Source organism: Mytilus trossulus, chromosome 10 (assembly GCF_036588685.1).
Source record: "Mytilus trossulus isolate FHL-02 chromosome 10, PNRI_Mtr1.1.1.hap1, whole genome shotgun sequence".
NCBI lineage: Eukaryota > Metazoa > Mollusca > Bivalvia > Mytilida > Mytilidae > Mytilus > Mytilus trossulus.
In genome coordinates, this window is record NC_086382.1 from 54,797,431 (window position 1) to 54,819,385 (window position 21,955).

Below are 21,955 nucleotides of genomic sequence, written 5' to 3' on the forward strand. Positions count from 1 at the left end.
TAAAAACAGCACAAACAACATTTCCCAAAATACGGAAAAAAAGATGCATTGAAATTCAAGTTCAAAATATTTAATACAGAATCAGATGTTATATACAAATTTAGACTATTGATTTATGTTGACAAATATTTCTACTTTTATAGAGAATTTCTATACTTCACAGTATTAGGTATATATACATGTATAAAGTCTCTATTTTAGATTTATTAAGTTTTATGGTTTCTAGCTGACTGATATAATCCTAAATGATTTTCTATTCATATTCTAAATAGATATTTAGTCTATTTCGAACAAATAAAATTTCTAACAAGTTTTGTAATTTCAAATTGTATTACAGGACATGCTTCAATGATGGGAAAGTAAACAGGGAAAGTGACCTGTTATGATATAATAAGTAAAAGCTGTAATTTTTGTGAGCATCATGAGGGAAAGACAGACACAGTTCCAAGTCATGACTGTTGTAGAAATTGGTATGGGTCTAGCAAGTCTATGGAACCAGATATGGCTGTTTCCATGGCACATAATATGAATGATAATGAATGCGCGATTGATGTAATTCATGCTGACAATGATTCCTCTACCATGATAAAACTGAAACTGGACTTTGAAAACTTGAAGAAAAAGGACGACCAAAATCACAATACAAAGGGAATAACAAAATCACTGATTGAATTGTCTAAAAGAGAATGAAAGTTATGTTTTCAGTCATATTGTTTTTTGTGCCTCTTGGCTACATGGCAGACATGGCTAAAATAGAACATTGGGAAAAAATGGTATTTTTACTTTAATTTCTGAAACTATAGCAAAGGTATAACAGCTGTATTATTGCATGCATCAATTGTAAATGAAACATATCATGTGAGTGGCACATGTTTTATATTTCAGACACTATGGTGGTTCACAATCCCTGGCAAGTAGAGTGTCATCAGCTGTGCTCCAAAAGAATGAGGGATACAATTACTTAGAACAGGTAAATGTGAATTTTTATAGGTTTTCATAATTCTTAATAAATCCAAGAAAAGCCATTGCTACCTTTTGCAGCGGACTATACAGTTTTAGTATCCTCATTGTTGACAACCGTACAAATGCCTACAATGATTTGAATCAACTTTGTTTGAAATTTAGCAATATTTGTCTTACTGACAATCATACAACATTTTATTTTTACACTTATTTTTATACATAATCATTTACAATTTATTTAAAGAATGACTGTAATATTTTATCTGTCTATGAAGAAATAATATAAAAAATTTGGTGCACACTGAATAATGCGCGTAGCGGGTTATTTAACAGTGTGCACCAAATTTTTTATGTTATTTCGGATAGACAGACAAAATATTACAGTAATTTCTTATAATTTAATTCTAAATTCCATTTAAAACCGTAGAAAATAATGAAAAAAAATGTTGATGACGTCATGGTCATATGACTAAATTATGCCTATGGGCTCCTATCCAACAGTTCAGTAACAAATATTTCATACATCTTTCAAAATATCACAATATGAATTAAAAGTTTTTAATTTGGACATCATTGGCGAATAATTCTTCATAGTAGTAACAAAAATATTCAATTAATTCGTCCACTTAAAATATTCAGACTGACAAATAGTCTAATCAATTCCAATAATGAAGATTGTAAATGGTCTGTTCTTCATGAAAGTTTTATCCTGAAAAAGAAAAAGACAAATAAAAATAAAAAGTACATTAATGTATGTGTATTTATTAAAGTGGCATTTTTTTTTTATTGTGTACTAGAGAATCTAGATATGTGGATGATAATATGTATGACATGTTACTACAATATTAAATTAAAGTATTTACCATCTGCTACTAAATTTCCTGATCCAGAAAAAATATTAATCCATCTTGAAACGTCTCCATTAAAAACTGATGAAATAACCTTGACCAGAAATTCTATAAATACTTTAGCGATGAGGTCAAAATATAGAACGTTCACAACTTAAAGTAGAGAGCACCTGGACAGCGAAAGTCTAAAACTATTGCAAAACAAAAATCATATGCTTGACAAATATAATCATCATGAGAATAGGTTATCAATGCTAACTATGGAAAAGATCGATAACATAATACATTTTACGGTACGGGAAAATAAACTGCTAAAAATATTGTTCAGGAATACACCGACTGTAAACATAGAGATAGTAAACAAAGCGGTATTATTTGAGAAAAAAAACAAACACAGACCGAAATTCATCGTTTAAATACCCACGATCTGAAAAAAACAATCGCAATCAGTGAGGCGTATAACGGTATTTCTCAGGTAAAACAAATGTTAAATCAGTATGTAAACTGTCCTATAAATAAGTCTTCTTGGAAAGAAACAAGACTAAAAGAATTTAGTTTTAAGTCAGTCAAAAGAAATAACAAAATAATAATAAATAAAACCAAAACCAAATACCTCATTATTAATGGTTAGAAAGATAACTCACCATGCTACTGTATGAAATTTAAAATATCCAACTATAAACCACCATGAAAAACTATTTGCACATCTGTACGGTCAATGCTAATGGCCTACAGCAACCTGAAAAAATAAGTAAAATAGTAAGTTGGGCAAATCAACAAAAATGTGATATAACTTTTATACAGGAAACTCATTTTACTAAACAAATGCAAGATACTTTGTTTAAAGAACTTGGTAAAAACATTTTCAGAAGTGATGGTACCAGTAATTGACGTGGAGTAGCAATATGGATAAAAGATAGAATTAATTTTAAAATTAATGATGAGCATAAAGATTCTGATGGCAGATTTATTTTGATTAATATTGAAATAAATGAAATCATTTACACGCTAGTGAATATCTATGCTCCAAATAGATCAAGAGAAAGAAATAGTTTTTTCAAAACAGTTAAATCAAATATAAATAAATATGGATTAGGTCAAACAGTTCTTGGGGGGGATTTTAACGACATCTGGTCATTAATTGATACAAAAAATAAAACTAAATCCTCTAAAAAATTTGATAAACCAGTAACAGGTTTAAAGGGCTTATAAAATCATGTAAATTGATAGACATTTGGAGAAGTAGAAATAAAAATCTCAGGCAATTCACGTGGTGTAGAAAAGATAGATCAGAAGCCACCAGAATTGATTACTTTCTGATTTCAAAAGAAGTACAAAAAAATTGTAAAAGCTGCGATATTAGACCTTTAGTACAGAAAATAACTGACCATACTGCAGTATCTTTGAAAATTAATACTGAAAGAGGAAATAAGGGGCGTGGCTACTGGAAATTAAACTCCAGTGTTTTAAATAATGATGACTATGTAAATGAAATAAACAAATTAATAAACAGATATGAAAACGAATCAATTAACTGTGATGATTTAGGGATACTATGGGACAATTTGAAAATAGAGGTAAGAGATGCAAGTTTAGACTATAGTAAAAGAAAAGCCAAATTTAAAAAGATAAAATAACTATCCTAGAAAAACAACTAAATGATCTCAATAATAAAGCAAATAATGGTACAGATGTAAATCATATATTACAAAAAGAAATTGAGAATTTGGAAAACGATCTAGATTGTTTATATGAAGACAAAATTAAAGGACAAAAAATAAGATCAAGGATAAAGTGGTTCGAAGAAGGGGAAAAAAATAGTGCATACTTTTTGGGACTAGAAAAAAGTCGTCAAACAAAAAAGATTATAACTGAACTATATGATGAAAATGGGATCCCAACAACTGATCAAGATAAAATTCTAAATCTACAAGTGAAATATCACAAAAAACTTTATGAGTCTACTAATCCTTGTGAAAATGAAGTTAAAACATATATTAATGAAACAAAAACGCTTAAAGATTCCGATAGTGATCAATGTGAAGGGAAAGTAATAGAAATTGAATGCACTGATGCAATTTTTAAAATGAAGCTTAATAAATCCCCTGGTCTTGATGGACTGACAGTGGAATTTTATAGGCAATTTTGGACAAGCCTTAAACATATTGTTGTCAAAGTATTTAATTATAATTATGAAAAAAAAGAACTTACAAACTCACAAAAGAAAGGTGCAATTTCACTGATTTAAAAAACAATGATCCTCTTTCATTAGATAATTATCGTCCCATAACTTTATTAAACATTGATACTAAACTATTAGCTTATGTATTAGCTCAGAGACGTAAAAAAGTACTACTATCTATTATTAGTCTAGATCAAACAGGATATGTTAAAAATAGATATATTGGTTTTAACATCAGACAAATTCAAGATATAATAGATTATTCTGAGAAATTTAATATAAAAGGAGCAATCCTTTTCTTAGATTTTAGTAAAGCTTTTGACTCACTAGAATGGACTTTTATGACGGAAACACTGAAACGGTTTGGATTTAAAAGTAGCTTTATCAGATGGGTGGAAACTATGCATAACGACATTAAGGGAATGTATCTTAAATAATGGGTGGGTCTCAGGTCCGTTCAAAATATTTTGAGGAATACGACAAGGGTGTCCGATTTCAGCGTTACTTTTTGTTATAACAGTAGAATTAATGGCAATAAGACTTAGAAGTAATAAAGATTTTAAAGGTATAAAAATTACATTAGATGGAAAATCTTGTAATTTAAAAATTTGTCAGTTAGTTGATGATACAACACTTTTTCTTCAGTCAAGGAAAGAAATAAGTTTAGCTCTCAGTATAATTGAAACATTTGGAAGTTTTTCAGGACTTAAGCTAAATAGAAATAAAACTGAAGGGGTATGGTTAGGACGACTAAAAAGTTCAAAAGATAAATATGAAAATATAAATTGGACCGACAAACCAATCAAAAGCCTGGGAATATATTTTGGGTACAACAAAAAAGAGTGTCAAACATTAAATATTGAAAAAGTGTTGGACAAATTAACGAAACTTGTAGAAAGATGGGCAAAAAGAAAGTTAACAATACTTGGAAAAATATTAGTAGTAAAAGCTCTTCTTCTACCAAATATAACCTAAATTGCGACTAACAGTATCATTACTAAAGAAAATATAAAAAATATAAATAAAATCTTATATAAATTCATTTGGAACGGAGGAAAAGATAAAATAAAAAGGTCAATAATAACAAAAAACTTCGCAGAAGGGGGGTTAAAAATTATTGATATAGAATCCTATATAAAATCTATACATTTAAAATGGATTATAAAAATATTAGAATCAGAAAGTGCAAATTGGTCTGTATAATCAAAACTATACCTTAATAAATTTGGAAAAAACCTTCTTATTTTTAAGATGAATGTGAATAACACAAAATTGCTAGATAAAAACATATGGAACAGTACACCAACCTTCTATCAAGAGATGATAAAAACATGGATAAATGTAAATAATTGTGAAAACAATCATCATGATCAAATCAATAATTATTTAGAAATCAGAAAACAAGTTATATGGGGAAACAAATTCATAGAATTTCAAGGAAAATGTCTCTTCTTTGATAACTGGATTGATAGTAACATACTAAATATAAATGACATAATAGATAAAAAAGGAAATATATCAGAAGAAATGATTATTTCAAAATTAAGAAATAAAAGGAATTAGATTTCTGAATTCTCAAAACTAAAAAAATCCATACCAAAGCAATGGACCGACAAATTAAAATCAGAAGAATCAATCAAAACAAAAGTCCATATCAACCGAACAAAAACTAAACTTAGAGATTGTAATGATGTTCTAACTATTAATGCTAAAAACATATACAACTAAGTATTAAGTGTGTCAAAAACAGAAATACCACTAGGATTTTTGAAATGGGAGAGTCTTAAGCAAAGGGAGACTAATAAATGAATTTAAAGACTCTATTAAATTTAATTTTGAATATCTTAAAGATAATAAAATAAAAATGTTTAGGTGGAAATTAATGCACTTTATTTTGCCAAATGAGGTGTTGCTTTTTCAGTGGAAAATTTCACAAAAAATTTGTGTTCATATTGCAATGAAATAGATAATTATAATCATTTTTTCATTACATGTTCATATCATAAAACATTGAAATCAATGAAAGTTTTACTTAAAAAAGTCTTCATAGGCGAACATGTGATAAGTCTTCATTCGTTGGTTATAGGATACAAAATTCATGACAATGTATACTATGCGCTAAATCATTTGCTTAGCTTAATGTTCTTTTCAGTCTATAAATCACATTATGTTTCCAATAAAAAAACCAAAGCAGTAGATACCTTTAAATTTTTTGAATATGAGGTAGAAAATACTGTAGAATTATATAGTATGACCAATACAGAGATCAGTAGTTTATTTACAAAGGTGTTGAATATTTTGAAGTATAAAAATGAAGTCATTTTATAGTTAACTTAAGCTACATGTATAGAAAAAACCCAGATGTTATAGATCTAGATTATGTGTGATTGTATGTGTGTTTTTATTCTTCCTTTAGTATAAATGTACTATGCAAGTAATTATCTGTAAGTGATATGCCTAAGGTATGAGTATGTGTGAATGGTATGGGAAGAAATTTGTCTGTAAAATTTGTCATGTGGCAATGAACAAGAATGACTGTAAGCGCAGAAGTTTGTGTGTACAGTAATTATTACTAGAATGTATGAATGATAATGTGGGTAAATCAGATATATTAGTGTGTAGGTGTGTGTGTGTGTCTTAGTCAATATGTAGGTACTTCGACACGTGTACACTAAATATGTGTGTACTGTTTACAAACTTAGACAGGTAAACTAAAGGTCACGACACGATACTTATCTAGGTCAAATCAATAACAAATTTAATAAAGATTGAAAGTGCAACTGTGAAAAATATATTTACACTCTAACTAACCTTTACGCAATATTATTCCAAGCTTTTAAAACCACATCGAAATTAATAATCCAAATTCACGAAACACTTCAAAAAATATTGTCCAAACACGAGGATAAGAAAAGTCGTGTGAGGTCACTTGACCGCAATTTATTTCTGATTAAATAATAAAAGAACCCAAAAAGTCATTCCGGATGAATGATCAAATTCCGTAAAACAATTATTGTGTAGATATTTTTTATATGAATATATCTGAAAATACTTTAAGTGATGTAGAAAATACTATTTGTAACAAATATGATAATAGTTTAATGTGTGAATTAAAACAATGTAATTTATTAGTTAATTTTACTGAATATTATCCCTGGGTATTCAGTTGTAATCTAACAGGGAAACTTGATAAAATGGTGTACACCAAGTTTAATTGTTAAACAGCAATATGTACAATAAAGAATCAATTAGAGTGTTAAAAAAAATTAAAAAAAAATATTCAATTAAAAGGGTGATCAACTATTAAAAGTAAAATTAAATGAGAATGTTTTGAATAAATTAACATTTTAATAATTAGTGCTTGTACAGATTGAATGTTGTGTACAAGGTCTCATTTTGTACAAATTGTAATTTGTACAAAAATATTGTACACATTATAATTTGTATTTTGACTTTGTACGAATTGTAATTTGTACAAAAAGTGCTTGTACAAATTACAATTTGTACAAAATAGGACAAAAATTCACTTATAACTTGTACAATAAATTTTTATATGGATTTTGGCGAAAAAAACATTGATACACATTATTTAATTGCTACTAAATGACCAGACAGTACACCTGCGTTACAAAATTCAAAAGTAGTTCTTTATTATTCGTTTGAGCAGGTGATCTAGTGATTTATGGAATCAGGTATTGCAAACCATCTTTTGACTCTCAAATCGATAACGACCTGTTTTACAGATTCATATAGCGAGCGTTGAAGCTCAAGAACCGTTGCTGTGAATAAATATGTGTATTTAACTGCTTCATTCAGAGTTTTAGACAAAATAAATATCCAAGAAGATTAAACACCCCATTTGGTTAGGAATATGACTATGCTAAAGTCAGGAATATGTCAGTGGTTTTATTGCCGGTTTTTTATCAATGTTTTTTTTTATCAATTCTTTTTTTAACAAGGATCTTAGTTTTACGAATGTGCATAACACTTAACGGAAATCATTTAAGACAATCTAAACTTTAAAAACAAAATAAAAGTTATGCAGACCAGACAGACGGACTTTTATTTTATAAGAAAACTAGTTGGTGTAGTATTATAAAATCATCAAACCCAATGGCATTGAACCATCAATCATTTCACAAACAAAAGTGAAACAGATTAAGTTATGTAAATCCAATCTTTTGATGTACCAATAACAAATATAAATTATAACTTGCTGAAAGAAATATATGATTGTTTTCATGAACTTTTAGAAATAACGAATAAGTGGCATCAAATCTTTTGAAATCCTTTTCACAATCATCAAAACGCTGTACACGATCTTTCACAATACAAAATATAAAATTTTACAAATATAACCGTTTGCAATATTTTTGTACAAATTATAGTTTGTACAAAATGAAAACTTGTACACAACATATATACATATCTAACTGTATGATGTTCTTTTGTATGCATGTACTATTTTTAAGATAAACATATTTATTCATATGCATGTTATAGCTTATGTAAGAGCGATTCAGATGATTTGTTTTTCTACTTTAGTATTATACATTGTTATATGTACACACATAAATACACAACTTTTTTATGCAGTGAGCAGTGAGCGTCATCTACAAATACTGTCTTGATAAAAAATAATTGCCAAATCCAACAGTAATTTTCTTTCGTGTCCAATAATTGACTCTGGACTGGAGAAAATAATGTCAATTTTGCCTTCCTTCAGATCTCCTAAGGAAAGATTTGTTAGGCCGTCTTCAAAATTAGATGGTAATGTCCTTCAAATATACTGCTTTAATCCCTTTCCTATTCAATGCTTGAGTCTGTGTACGCATTTAAGATGTTAGAGGCGAAATACAATACACATATCACTCTTCTGTTAATATTTAAATACAAAAGTTAATTATGTGCGACTTCAGTTGGAGAACAAAAAAATACATATTTGCATGCCAAAAAGCTTTCTTCAACTTTTCTCTGGTTAATTTTGATTTCAGTAAATGACAACTTTTGTAATTCAAAATCTATTGCAGCAGATATGACATCTGTATCCATTTTGATGTAAGAATCATAAGAAAAGTCAAGTTGTAATCTACTTGAGATAATATAAGGGTGCACAGCATGTGATATATACACATGACAGCCTAATTTTCTATTATCATCAGGTGTGAAATAATAGCCTCTTACCGACTGGTCGAAATAAAATGTTATTATATAAGACCCTCTCTCCAAGGGCAATCAGTACGCTGGAACTTATCAGTAAACTAATAAGTTGGTAAGAGAGAAATAATAGAAAGGGAATCGTAGAAAATCTATACCGAGCTTAGATCGCCCTTATTGACTTGTTATGTCCAGCCTATGTCCTCGTCTCGATGATAGTTATGGAATGCTTATCAAAAATGTAATAACAAAAATACAACAATCCAAGGCAAATCAAAACAGGGGATGTCCAACAAGTCTGAAAAAAGCAAAATAATACTATACATGTATGCATTTTTTATAAGTTTTTAGTGGCTTTAAACCAGCTGTTCCTTAAGCTGCAAGTAATCTCAGATCTGTTCTTAATTTATTTTTGTTGTTCGAATATACATTTCCCAGGTACGTTCACACTGTATTTTTATTTAGATGTATTTCTATTTGTATCATTCTGAAGTGGTAGCTTTTTTCAACTGATTTTTATAGTTAGTTCTTATGTGGTATGCTAGCCGCCAAAGAGGAGAGGCGGATTGAATTGCAACTACATGTTTTACAAACGTAACAATGCGCGACCAGCTATTACACAGATATTTCATGGATCTCAATTCATACAAAATGGAGTCTCTTCAACTCTAAACATAAGATGTAGTATATTCAAATAATCATAAATAAACTTTTGACCGAGCAGGATTTTTACAGAAAAAGTATTATTCCTTTAATATTTTAACAGAATTATTCTAAAGTTATAATCATGATATTCATTCATTCTCTACATTTTGCTGATATGCAACTTTATTTGATGTGAAGATCTGCTTTATAATATGGCATTATGATATGTTGAAACATGAATGTGAAAACCTAGCGTTTTAAGATTGTAAAGCAACTGCAATATATCACTTTAGTTGTCATTTGTATAAGAAAATGTAATTGTGTCCTAATATTTTCCAATACAATTTGTTGATTTGAATTGTTTATTGTTATGACCATATGCAATCTTACAAATATTATATAACTGCCGTTAGAAAATTGTGGTGGATGTTGTAAATAAGTATTTTATATCAAAACATAAATGTTGCATATAAATACATTTGGTTAACAAATAAAGGATTTCAGTACTTATATATTTAAAACAATTCTTTTTAATTCAATATATTGAACAACCAGATACTAAAAATAAGTTGCAATTTTTTTTATTTTGAAAATTATATGAAGCCTCAAAACACCTCGCGAAATAAAAAATGAAGTTTTTAAATATTCTTATGTACATGTTTGTTATTAAACTTTTCTGTTTTCTTTTTATTTCTATGTCTTTTTAAAGTATTGCAATATCCAATTTTTCACGGGATTATGTCTTATATATTGCAAACAAGAATTTTGAAATGAGTCCATTTCAAGTCACATTTCACAATATTTTAGCAAACAAGCCGTATATTTTAAGTAAACAGCCATGTTTTTTTAATGTGGATTGCAGATCACGTTAACATGTTAGTTCAATTGTCGTATTTTTCTAAAAGATTTTTTCCTTGCACAAAAAAGTATTCCTTTTTTATGATTTTCTTAATTATTGTTTAGGACAGATAACCACTGAACATAATTGGAATTTGATGCGACTGTCATACAAGTGAGACGTTTAGCGCGATAAAATAAGGTTGATTCCACCATTTTCTACATTTGTGAATGCCTGTACCCAGTCAGGAATGTAACAGATGTTGTCCATTCATTTGACGTGTTGGTTTTTGCCATTTGATTAGGGACCTTCCGTTTCAAAAATCGAAAATAAACTGACAACACAATGGCTTAAAAAAGAAAAAGACAAGCGAAAAAATTGAACACAATACACAACAAGAACCCATCAAAAATAGTTATGATCTCAATTGCTCCGGAAAGTGACAGAAGCCTTTATGTCTGTTGCAATTAACAATTTGACTTTTCCAAACTGATTAAATTCCAAAGTTAAGCATTTTTTCTGTCGATGAAAACATAAAATAAAAATTGTGATGAGAATAACACCATCGAGTTAAAGATTGACAATTTTTATACAATCTGTTTTATTTTTGAAATATTTTGTTTTGTTTAGGTTGTTGTGGTTATCTCAATCGATTACATCCCACTTATTCTTTTTTTAAACTATCTGATGAGTGCATTGTGTTCAATGTTTGAAAAGTCAAAACATTACATAGACATTAACGCAAAATCCTGTACAGTATCAACAGGATGTGGGTAGTACAAAAACAACAGACATTGAGGCCTGAGTATTTGAGGATCGTTTAAAGTGTAATTCTATTGAAACTTATTTATTCTATTGAAATTACAGACCGTCCCATTAAATAGTACTCTATAAACGTCTTTATCGCTCAAAATAAAACATTAGTTTCAATTGAGAGTTTTTGAATATAGATTTTTGTTATTTGACAAACATGATATCGATTCAGACTTTGCAAACTCTATGTATCTATTAAAAATGAAGAAATGAAAACATTGCAAAGTTAGTTATTCTAAACAGTTTTGTATATTCAAATTGGAGCAACGTCTTGAAGGTTTGAATTTAAAGGACTGATTATTCACAATAAAAAAGCACTTTAAAAATAACTTCTTTTACAAACTGTTTTTTATCAATCACATGGATATTAAAAAAAAACGATAATTCTTAACTCTACTTTTTGCGATTAGTGTGATAGAAATTGAAAACATAGCGACTAGCCAAGGTTGAAGAAAAGAAAGGGGATGTCTTTAATTTCAAATAGCAAACTGCTATATAGTGAAATACCTTGTGAATTAAGTAATACAAAGCTGTGCATTTTTTTTTATTATGACAGAGTTTTAATCTTTTTAAGAATCTTTCGAAATTAAAAGTTCTTACGGCTTATTTAAAGCATCAGGAATTGGATACGAATATTTTCAGCATTTCGTATATACATTTTCCAACTTAGTTTACGATTATGGTGTGATTTTTATCACCAGTTGTCAACACGTCTATGTTGATATGAATTATCATTGTTATTATTGCTAATTTCATCCAGTATATTTTACCATTTTATTTTTAGAGCATACATGTACAATTGTATATCTATTATTAATCAAATTTTTCAAAGGCGGAAAGTTTTGCTAAACAGGTTCAACACAAACATTTTGTTGATGTATTTTCCTCGGTTTTAGTTTTAATCTGGATTTATTTTCCCTCAAACGATTCATGACTTTTTAACTCCGGTATGCCACTGTTGCCCTTATCTATAATAAGAGATTATCGATGATCATCTCAACGAGATTGATTTTGTATCGCTATTTTACCTATTTTACCTATGCCGACGTTGTCAATTTTATATCAATGTCATGTTAATTCCGTAAGCAACTCCACGTGCATGCTTAGTGCATGCTTAGTTTCTAGCGATAAAGGAGTAAGGACCGATTTTGGCCTCAAATTTCAGGTTAATCTGACGAAAGATTTTGACCACTTTTTAAATACTTAAGTGTCTATTGATTTAAATCAATTAGTTTATGTGAAAGATTTTAACTGATTTAGTCATTAAAAACGATCCGATTTAATCTGAAATATGAAAATTCTACCATATATGCCAAAAATGTCACTTTTCAGATGTTTTTTTGTCAAAAGTGAAAGTGGCCGCATCCGTGTTCATCCTCAACCTATATATATGTTATGTATTATCATAAAATACAACTTACATTTCAATTTTTAGGATGAACACGAATGCGGTCACTTTCGTTTCACACGAAAACCGTCTAAAATTTACCTTAAATGCTAGAATTGTGAATATTTCAGTAATTTCGCATGACTTCGTGGTGCTAGTACCCGATATATGTGCACTGTATTGTAAAAAAGCAGCCCATATTTATGTAGCAGAAGCATTCTCCTGTCCAATATATAATTAAAAGTTTACATTTTAACAATTTGGTAAAACTGCTATATTTTGGAACCAAAAAGTGGTCTTACTGGACCTACTCCTTTCCATCTCAAGCGAGTAGCATGATATGAAAATTATCACAAAAAGAGATGAAAGGAAAAATTCACAAAATAGCGATAATGTGTCTTATAATAGGTATCAACCATCCGATTTGGTGTATTCAGTTATATTTATAGTATTTATAACGTTACCCATCTACACCAGTCGAAAGTTTTGCCATCATAAAGCAAATGTGAGGTGAGTTGTATACTTTTATTGCAAATGAAATCGACGTATTCCTTTTTGTTTTGAAATTAAGGGGATATCCTGTTGAAAAACAAACTGAATTAATGCAACACTCCCAGGTATTTTCAAAGGCGTAGGTCCGGCAAGGACCGATTTTGGCCTCAAATTCCAGGTTCATCTAACGAAAGTGTCTATTTCAATTGATTCAATTAGTTTATGTGAAAGATTTTAACTGATTTAGTCACTAAAAACGTTCCGATTTAAGCTTAAATATGAACAATCTATCAAATATAACAAAAAAACGTAACTTTTCAGATGGTTTTTGTCAAAAATGAAAGTGGCCGCATCCGTGTTCATCCCCAACCTTTATATATGTTATGTATTATCATCAAATACAACTTTCATTTCAGTATTATGAATGAACACCAATGTGGACACTTTCATTTAAGACGGAAACCGTCTAGAACTTAACTAAAATGCTAAAATTGTGAAGATTTCAGTAGTTTTACTTTATGATGCTAGTACCCGATATGTGTGCATTATATGAACGCCGTAGATTGACCTTTAATGGTTTACTTTTAAATTATTATTTGGATGGAGAGTTGTCTCATTGGCACTCATACCACACCTTCCTATACCCAAAAAGGGGTCTTAGTGAACTAAGTATATTCTGTATTCTGTAAACACAACATGTTTTTGAGCAAACATTAATGTACACATGAAACAAACGTTGAGAAGCCAAGGAAAATATAATCGTCAAACAAAAACCGGGCGAAAGAGGACAGTCAAAATCGTAAAAGGCGACATTAATTTAGTACAGTTTAACTGCAAATTGATATATATATATATTTTCAAAAAATGCACCGCATGTATTGCCTCAAATTGCGTATTATCAACTCTGGTCTAGACTCATCAGATTGAAACGAATATAGGCATGTTAAGAATAATACATGGTAAGTAATGCGTCACTTGATAAAAACAACATGGCATTATAGATTTTTTTTTTAAGTTACGCCCGGACAACAGATGTCAGTAAATTATATATGGAGCTTCGTTCCCATCCAATTTAGAATTTACTGAACCCACAAAAATCCTACAAGGTCACACTGTGTTACTTCTAATATGTGCGTGATGATAAAATTGTATAGAAAAAAATTAATGGAAAAAGAAATACTTGTTTCAAGCCAGGAGTTAGACATTTGTTTTCTATTCGTTTGATGTGTTTGAGGTGGTGATTTTACTTTTTGATAAAAGCTTTTCCGTTTTGAATTTTCCTTGGTGTTCAGTATTTTTGTTAGTTAACTACTCTTTGCTTTAATATCGTCTATTCAGTGCCCGCATAAGGTGTCTCTCCAAATGGGGCTGCACACAATCCTGGATTTATTTTGGTAGATCATATTTCAGAAAAGCGTTACCGATTTCGATTTTTTTTGTTCGATAGAAACAATTAAATATTGGTGTGCTGAATGATAATCTATCAAAATAAGGGGGAAATTGCCTCAAATAGTTTAAGGTTGATGTACCCTTCTTTAGCCATTTTTGTACAAATTTTTCAAACCTCAATTGTTTCAAAACTACATATATAATGAATAATAGAGATAGGCCATTTAGTACATATTCCAAGGGGAAACTTGATGCACAGCATTATTTTTTTACTGTTTCATTGCATTTGATAGGAAAAGAGGACTTTGTGGCAAAGAAATCAAGATTTTTGTAGAAAATCCACAGCCTTTAATACAGAGATTTTTGTTATAAAATTTGAAACATAAATTACTCACTTTGATGTGCTAGTGTTTATTTTTTACACAAAGTTGTAAGCAACCTGTTAATTCTAAAACACTTCGTGCTGATTCACTAAAGTCGAGCGCACCCTAAAAGGTGTACTTGATTTTGGCTATATTTATATTTGTTTTAACCAATAAATACATTTATAAACTTGTTTTAAGGAAATCAATGCTAGCACTGCATGCAATATTCCTATATCTATCAGTCTTCAAATTGCCAAATATGAGAGTACAAGGATAAAGACTGTGGATTTTCTATAAAAATCTTGATTTATTTGCCACAAAGTTATCTTTTTCTATTAAATGCAATGGCACAGTAAAAAATAATGCTTTGCATCAAGTTTCCCCTTGGAATATGTACAAAATGGCCTATCTCTGTTATACATTATATCTGTAGTTTTGATACAATTGAAGTTTGAAAAGTTCGTACAAAAAATGGGTACAGAAGGGTACACAAACCTTAATTATACTTCCAGAATAGTGTCGCAGGCTTTTTGAGAAAATATTATTTGTTCTTTTTTGTTACAAGAAATTCATACATGTAGTGTGCCAAAACATAAGTGTTCAGTTGCACAAACACATTACACAGAGCAGCATGATATTTGTAACACATTCATCATTATACTAGCCCGACATCCAACCCTTTGATTTAACCGGTATAAACGTTCTTGATGGAGGTACTAATCAGAAAGATCACACAATTCTCTGTTTCCGCTTTGATATTACTTCAATCATTAGTGAGTAAAATGAAACTGGCTATGATGTAATTAGAATAGGAAGTTGTCGGAAAGAGAGATGGCGAATAACCGGAAGCTTGAGTCAAATCTGTATATAAAACTGCTTGTTGCGTGACATGTTTCTATATTTGTGCTAGTTGAACGTATTGATTATACCCAACCCAGGATGTAACAATAGAGTTGTTAATAAGGTTTTGCCTTAAACGCTCTTTATAGTTTTTAAACAATTAAAAAGCGTCAGTAACTATTAATATACGTTACATAAACTCGTTTAATATCATACATTTCTTTAATAGATTTAGGTTTATCAACGATTTCTCCTTATTTTATCGATTTTTTTAATCTGTAATCAATCAATTATATTTTTTTTTATATATTATGCATAAACATGTCATTTAGAAAAGTTAAATGCAAATAATATATTAATATATGCCAACTTTGGCTTAAATCTCAAGAACGCTTATATTCCGAAACAGAGGACTAAAAAAGAAATCATTTTTGCGTTACTGTGGTAGTTGTACAACGAGTTTTGTTTGCGTTCTACAATAAACTTACATTTGAGGGAAATGACGAGTATAGTAACCATTTACGTGTATACGACACGGGTTTTTTTTTAAAAGAAAAGGTATGACGCGGAATTAGGGTCATAAACATTGAATTTAGCATATGCTTAAATGATTTTAGCATAAGCTATATTATAATTTAGCATATGCTAAAATGATTTTAGCATAAGCTAAATTCATTTAAGCTAAACTCATTTTAGCATAAGCTGAATTCATTTTTGCATAAGCTAAAATCATTTTAGCATATGCTGAATTGTTTAGGTTATACATAAATCTTGGCGCGGAATTAAGGTCATAAATACTAATATTCAGCTTATGCTTAAATGATTTTAGCTTATGCTAAAATGAATTCAGCTTATGCTTAATTAATTGTTTTATCCAATCAAAATCTCGCTTTCTTAACTACTTTTATACTTTTCTCTGGTAAAAAGGAATAACCACTTTTCTCAAATAAATAAATGTTTTTCTTAATGTAACTACATATATAAATAGGGAGACTGTGGCCCTCTGCCATCCCGCTAAATCCGTCTCTGTTACCAATTAAGCCGATTTTGTATGAGAATTTAAGTCTCGCATGTTGGGAAATTTATTTCAAATTCATGACACGTGTTTTTTGTTTAAACAATATTCTATGTGTAATTGTGTATACATTGTATTCGATCTTTTAACCCTTAACGGTGCTATAAATATACAATGTGTACATTTTTTACCGATTGCATAAATGAAAATTCCACTACTGTGTGGGGTTAAAAGGTCGAATACAATGTATACATTAAAATAGATGACAAGTTGAGATTGGAACAAATGATGGGTTTTTTTAATCTTGTACAATGATTTAGCACTATCAGAAATACAGGTCAATTTTTATTTGAAGCACAATTCCTTTTGCAGTTTTCGAGTACTTCTGTTTTTGATCGTTCTTAACTTTTGCCAAAATATAACTGATACCTGAATCTAACGGTTAGAGATGTGCCTGTGAGGCCAAGTAAATTTTCAGCTCAATTGCATTTTTAGTTTTAGATCGAGTTATGCTGTTTTCAATTAAGGCATTCCCAATTATTTAGCGATATACAGGGGCGGATGCAGGAATTTTCGAAAAGGGGGGGGGGGTGCTAACCCAGGGCAAAAAGGGGGGGGGGGGGGTTGCAAAACATATGTCCCGATACAAATGCATTGATCGGCAAAAATAAAAGGGGGGGTGCGCACCCCCGGACCCCCCCCCCTCTGGATCCGCCACTGATATAGGGGGGTTGGGGGGAAGGGGGGGCTTGTCAATTCGAGATAAATTCAATTCGAATTAAATGTACATTAGACAGTGACTGAAAACCAAATGCCAAATATGATATGGTGAGCTTCCCGGCATTTTTATGACTTTCATCTAGAATATTGAAATGTTAGCAATTATAGGCAACCATACGGCCTTGAATAATGACAAAAACCAACACCGAATGGTCGGCTATATTTTTTTTTTACAAAACATCAAAATTAAGTCGACAGACATGAACTATCGACAACCACAGGCTATGCATATTGTATGTGCCTGTCCCAAGTTATGAGCCTATACAATATGCATGCAAATAGAGCGGTCAACCCATCCTTGTTCAAGGTGCTTTGAAATACCCAAGATATATGTGTATGACACAGAAATGTTTTACTTCAATAAAATGTAGGATTAATCACTTACAAGTGTCATATTTAAGGGTGTATTTTTTCACGACCTATGTGATGTACCACGATTTGGTGGTATGACACATGAAGAAGACATTATTGTTAATAAAATGAATGTGACTTTATTCATTTGTAATAATGGTTATTTCAAGCATTTCTGTCAAGTTTTGTCATAATCAGTTCAATAGTAGTTTGAAAAAAATCTAGTATAATGAAAGACGACATCTACAAATTCCAAACCAAGACGCATCAAGATAGATTATAGTGTGGACAAATAAAGGATCAAAATTAATATTTATCACATCTGCCTACAAACAGTTGAATATGATACACAAGAAAATTTTAGAAAGATATATACCACTAATGAACCTTTTTTGTCTCGTTTATCATTTTGGTCAACTTATTACTCTAATTTTCTCAAAATTTCAACTTTTCAGGCCAATGAATAAAAATGATGGGATAACTTTTATTCATTTATGATAGAATTATTATATGAAATGAGAAGTTGAAGTAATTTAGCAGAATGAACAAAACAATATAAAAGTTCACTGTCTCCAAGTAGGTTTCAATAAGTCCTTACGTAAATATTGAATTTACGCCGCGTTCCACAGAGGGACATTAAAGGGTTCTCTTTCAGTGAATAATTTGTTGTTACAACATTAAGAATAATTTCATTTACTTATAACTTTATATTCATTTAAGTATTTTCTATGAAAATGTTCTATGTTCGAGGGTATCACCAGCCCAGTAGCCAGTACCGAAAGGAAAATACGGATTGTTTGTGTTATTAAAATTTGCTGTAACAAAATGATAGAAATTATTATAAATTAAGGAATGTATCTCCCTCAAGCAAAGCTCTGATTCCTTTCACGGATTTGGCTATACATTTTGGACCTTTTGGATTATAGATCTTCATCTTTTATATAAGCCGTTTGAATGGTTTTACACTAGTAATTTTGGGGCCCTTTAAAGCTTGTTGTTCGGTGTGAGCCAAGGCTCCGTGTTGAAGGCCGTACTTTAACCTATAATGGTTTACTTTTTAAATTGTTATTTGGATGGAGAGTTGTCTCATTGGCACTCACACCACATCTTCCTATATCTATTTGGATTTCAAATATTTTAGCCACGAGCATCACTGAAGAGAAATGTATTGTCGAAATGCGCATCTGGTGCAGGAAATTGGTACTGTTAATGTTATTTAAAAATTCTACCATAGTAGAAAATGAAAAATAAGGAGAAACAGCCCATCCCCCATAAAAAACAAAACAAAACAAAAAACGGTTACACGCCATTAGTCCGACAACCCATTAGTCCGACAACCCAATAGTTTGATTGAACCTTTCTATTGTTTAGAATATTCACAAGATGATCACATTGATAAACGTTTAGGAGACTTGATTTCCTTATTTTTTTCATAAAATGACACCCTTTAACATTTAAGAAATATTTAGTCACATGTTAGGATTTTCATGTTGTCACTTGTTCACGTATTATGTGCTATTGTAGACTAGTTATGTTTTATAACATTTTTTATTGCGCTGAACCCTTCCACCGAAACCGAACTGAATAAAAAAGCTGCAATGCTAAGGTATCATTTGTGATTTCAATTGCAACCAATTTTAACAAGAGTAAAACATCCTATATGCAAAAACAGTATTTGATTTTTATCCATAGCTTAGATAGTAAAAATGTTATCATAAAATGATATATGCCTCAGGGAACAGTTAGTATCTCAGGGACTGCTAATGTGCTTTCATCCTTGCAACCATTCAATAATAGTACAAACGTATGACATTCATGGAACCTATTTTTTACGAGAAATTTAATGTTTTAAATTGAACTAAAGATTTTACAAATTTTATGTTTTCATCAGAGTATTATTTGTTACATCAATAGATATAAACAATTCACCAAAGTTTCATGGACACATTAACGGTTCTCGAGAGGTAGAGCGGACACAATTTGTTAAGAACAGCAAACGGATGGATTGGCCGACGGACGGACCTTTGACACACACTCTGGTGTCATGTACAAACCGACAGACAGACGGTCAAGTATAAAGTATGAAATATTAACGGTTCTCGAGAGGTAGAGCGGACAAAATTTGTTAAGAACAACGAACGGATGGACAGACCGACGGACTGCCCTTTGACCTAGGATGCATACATTATGACACATTCTCTGGTGTTGGTTAATATATATGTTAAGTTAAAAATGTTTGTCAGGTATAAAGTATGAAATAATAACAGCTGTCCTCTCAAAATATAGTGTGGATCAAATTTGTTAGCGATGGAAAGACCAACAGACAGACGGACCTTTGACCTAGGAAGTTGTACATACATCATGACTCACCCTCTGATGTTGGTTAAAATGGATGTCAAGTATAAACTTGGAAATCATAACGGTTCTCAAGATATAGAGCGGGCACGATCTTATCCACAGGACACAGGGTTGTCAACTGAAACCAAAGTTTGTTTTACCTTGACCTTTGACCTAGAAAGTTGTACATACATCATGACACGCCCTCTGGTGGTGGTTAATAAACATGTAAAGTATAAAGTATGAAATCATAATGGTTCTCTAGATATGGAGCGGACACAAGGTTAAAGTGTTACGGACGGACGGACGGACGGACGGACGGACGGATCACTATAGGGCGATCCGCCTAAAGGCGGGGCCCTAATTATCTTTATAACACCGCAAGCCTCATTCACAATCGAAGCCAAAACAAAATAGAAAAAAACGACTAGCACATTGATATCAAATGACAGTCAGTATCAAACCATGTACTACATAATTCAAAAGAACTTACAATATAATCATCTTTTTTTCCCCAATATAAGAGCCTATTTATAAATAACATAGCTGAATAATGATTCAAAGTCTGTATAAGCTCAAGATAATTTAAAGTTAAAGGTACGAACCATTTGAATTAAGGAGGCAGTCTTAGATATTTGAGGGAAAACAAATGACTCTGATTTTTGTCTTCAACAAGTTCTGGCTGAACTAGATTAAAAACAATAATCTTGCCCACTTTTTTGCTATTAAAACAGAATTTTCCAACAGAATTATTCAGCATTAAATGAACATGATTTTTTTTGTGGCCGTGGTTTGCATGTCTGACAGGAATGTCTGTTTCGTCGAACTAATATGTTGAATACTTTTTTCAAGACCAGACTGCAACCTGTCTGCTGAGTGTGGCCGTATTGTCTCCATTTGTCGAACGTCATTCATAAATTCGTTGCCATAAAACTCATACGTTGCCTTTTGGTTGCTTTGGAACACCTCACTTCCCTTGATTGTGTTGAGTGTAACAAATCAATCAAACATTGGGGTAAAAATTGCTTGATTGTCTTTTTTTAACTCTTGTCGGTCTTATTGTAAATTCCATTGAATAGCTAGGTGTATAATATCTTGTTTACAACAAGAAATCTGTGAGGTTATGATAACGTAACTATATTTGTAACCGGCGAGAATTTTCCTTGTCTATTTTTTACTGACAAGTCCCACATCAAATTTATCAGTACATAGCTTTGAATCCATACTATCATTTTATAAAAGACAAATAATAGGGAGAATACATGATCGAAAATGTCCAACCCTTACGATTTACAGCAACTACAAAATGAACATGCTCCGTGTAGAGATTTGTCTCAATCATACCACATCTTTTTATTTTAGCATTTAAAGAAATTCCTAGTCCTCGTTTGCTGAGTGATCAAAAAGTTTATTTGCATGCAGAAATTTAATTTCTAGGATTACCATAATCAGTTATCTACGTGGCGATGGTCGTTACTTCTCTTTGTACACCGGCTTATTTATAATCGATTTTTTTGTTGTTGCTTATTATGAAAAAAAAACATACTTGATGC

At 30.7% G+C, this 21,955-nt stretch overlaps 1 long non-coding RNA gene across 1 annotated transcript; it reads right to left on the reverse strand.

Annotated features, from left to right (window-relative positions):
* Positions 1 to 1,598: 1,598 nt before the first annotated feature.
* LOC134686356 (uncharacterized) lies at positions 1,599 to 6,958 on the reverse strand. The gene is made up of 3 exons (XR_010101600.1): positions 6,805 to 6,958; positions 2,456 to 2,550; positions 1,599 to 1,672 (listed from the first exon to the last, which is right to left on the reverse strand). It is a non-coding gene; the product is annotated as an uncharacterized LOC134686356 (long non-coding RNA).
* Positions 6,959 to 21,955: the final 14,997 nt, after the last annotated feature.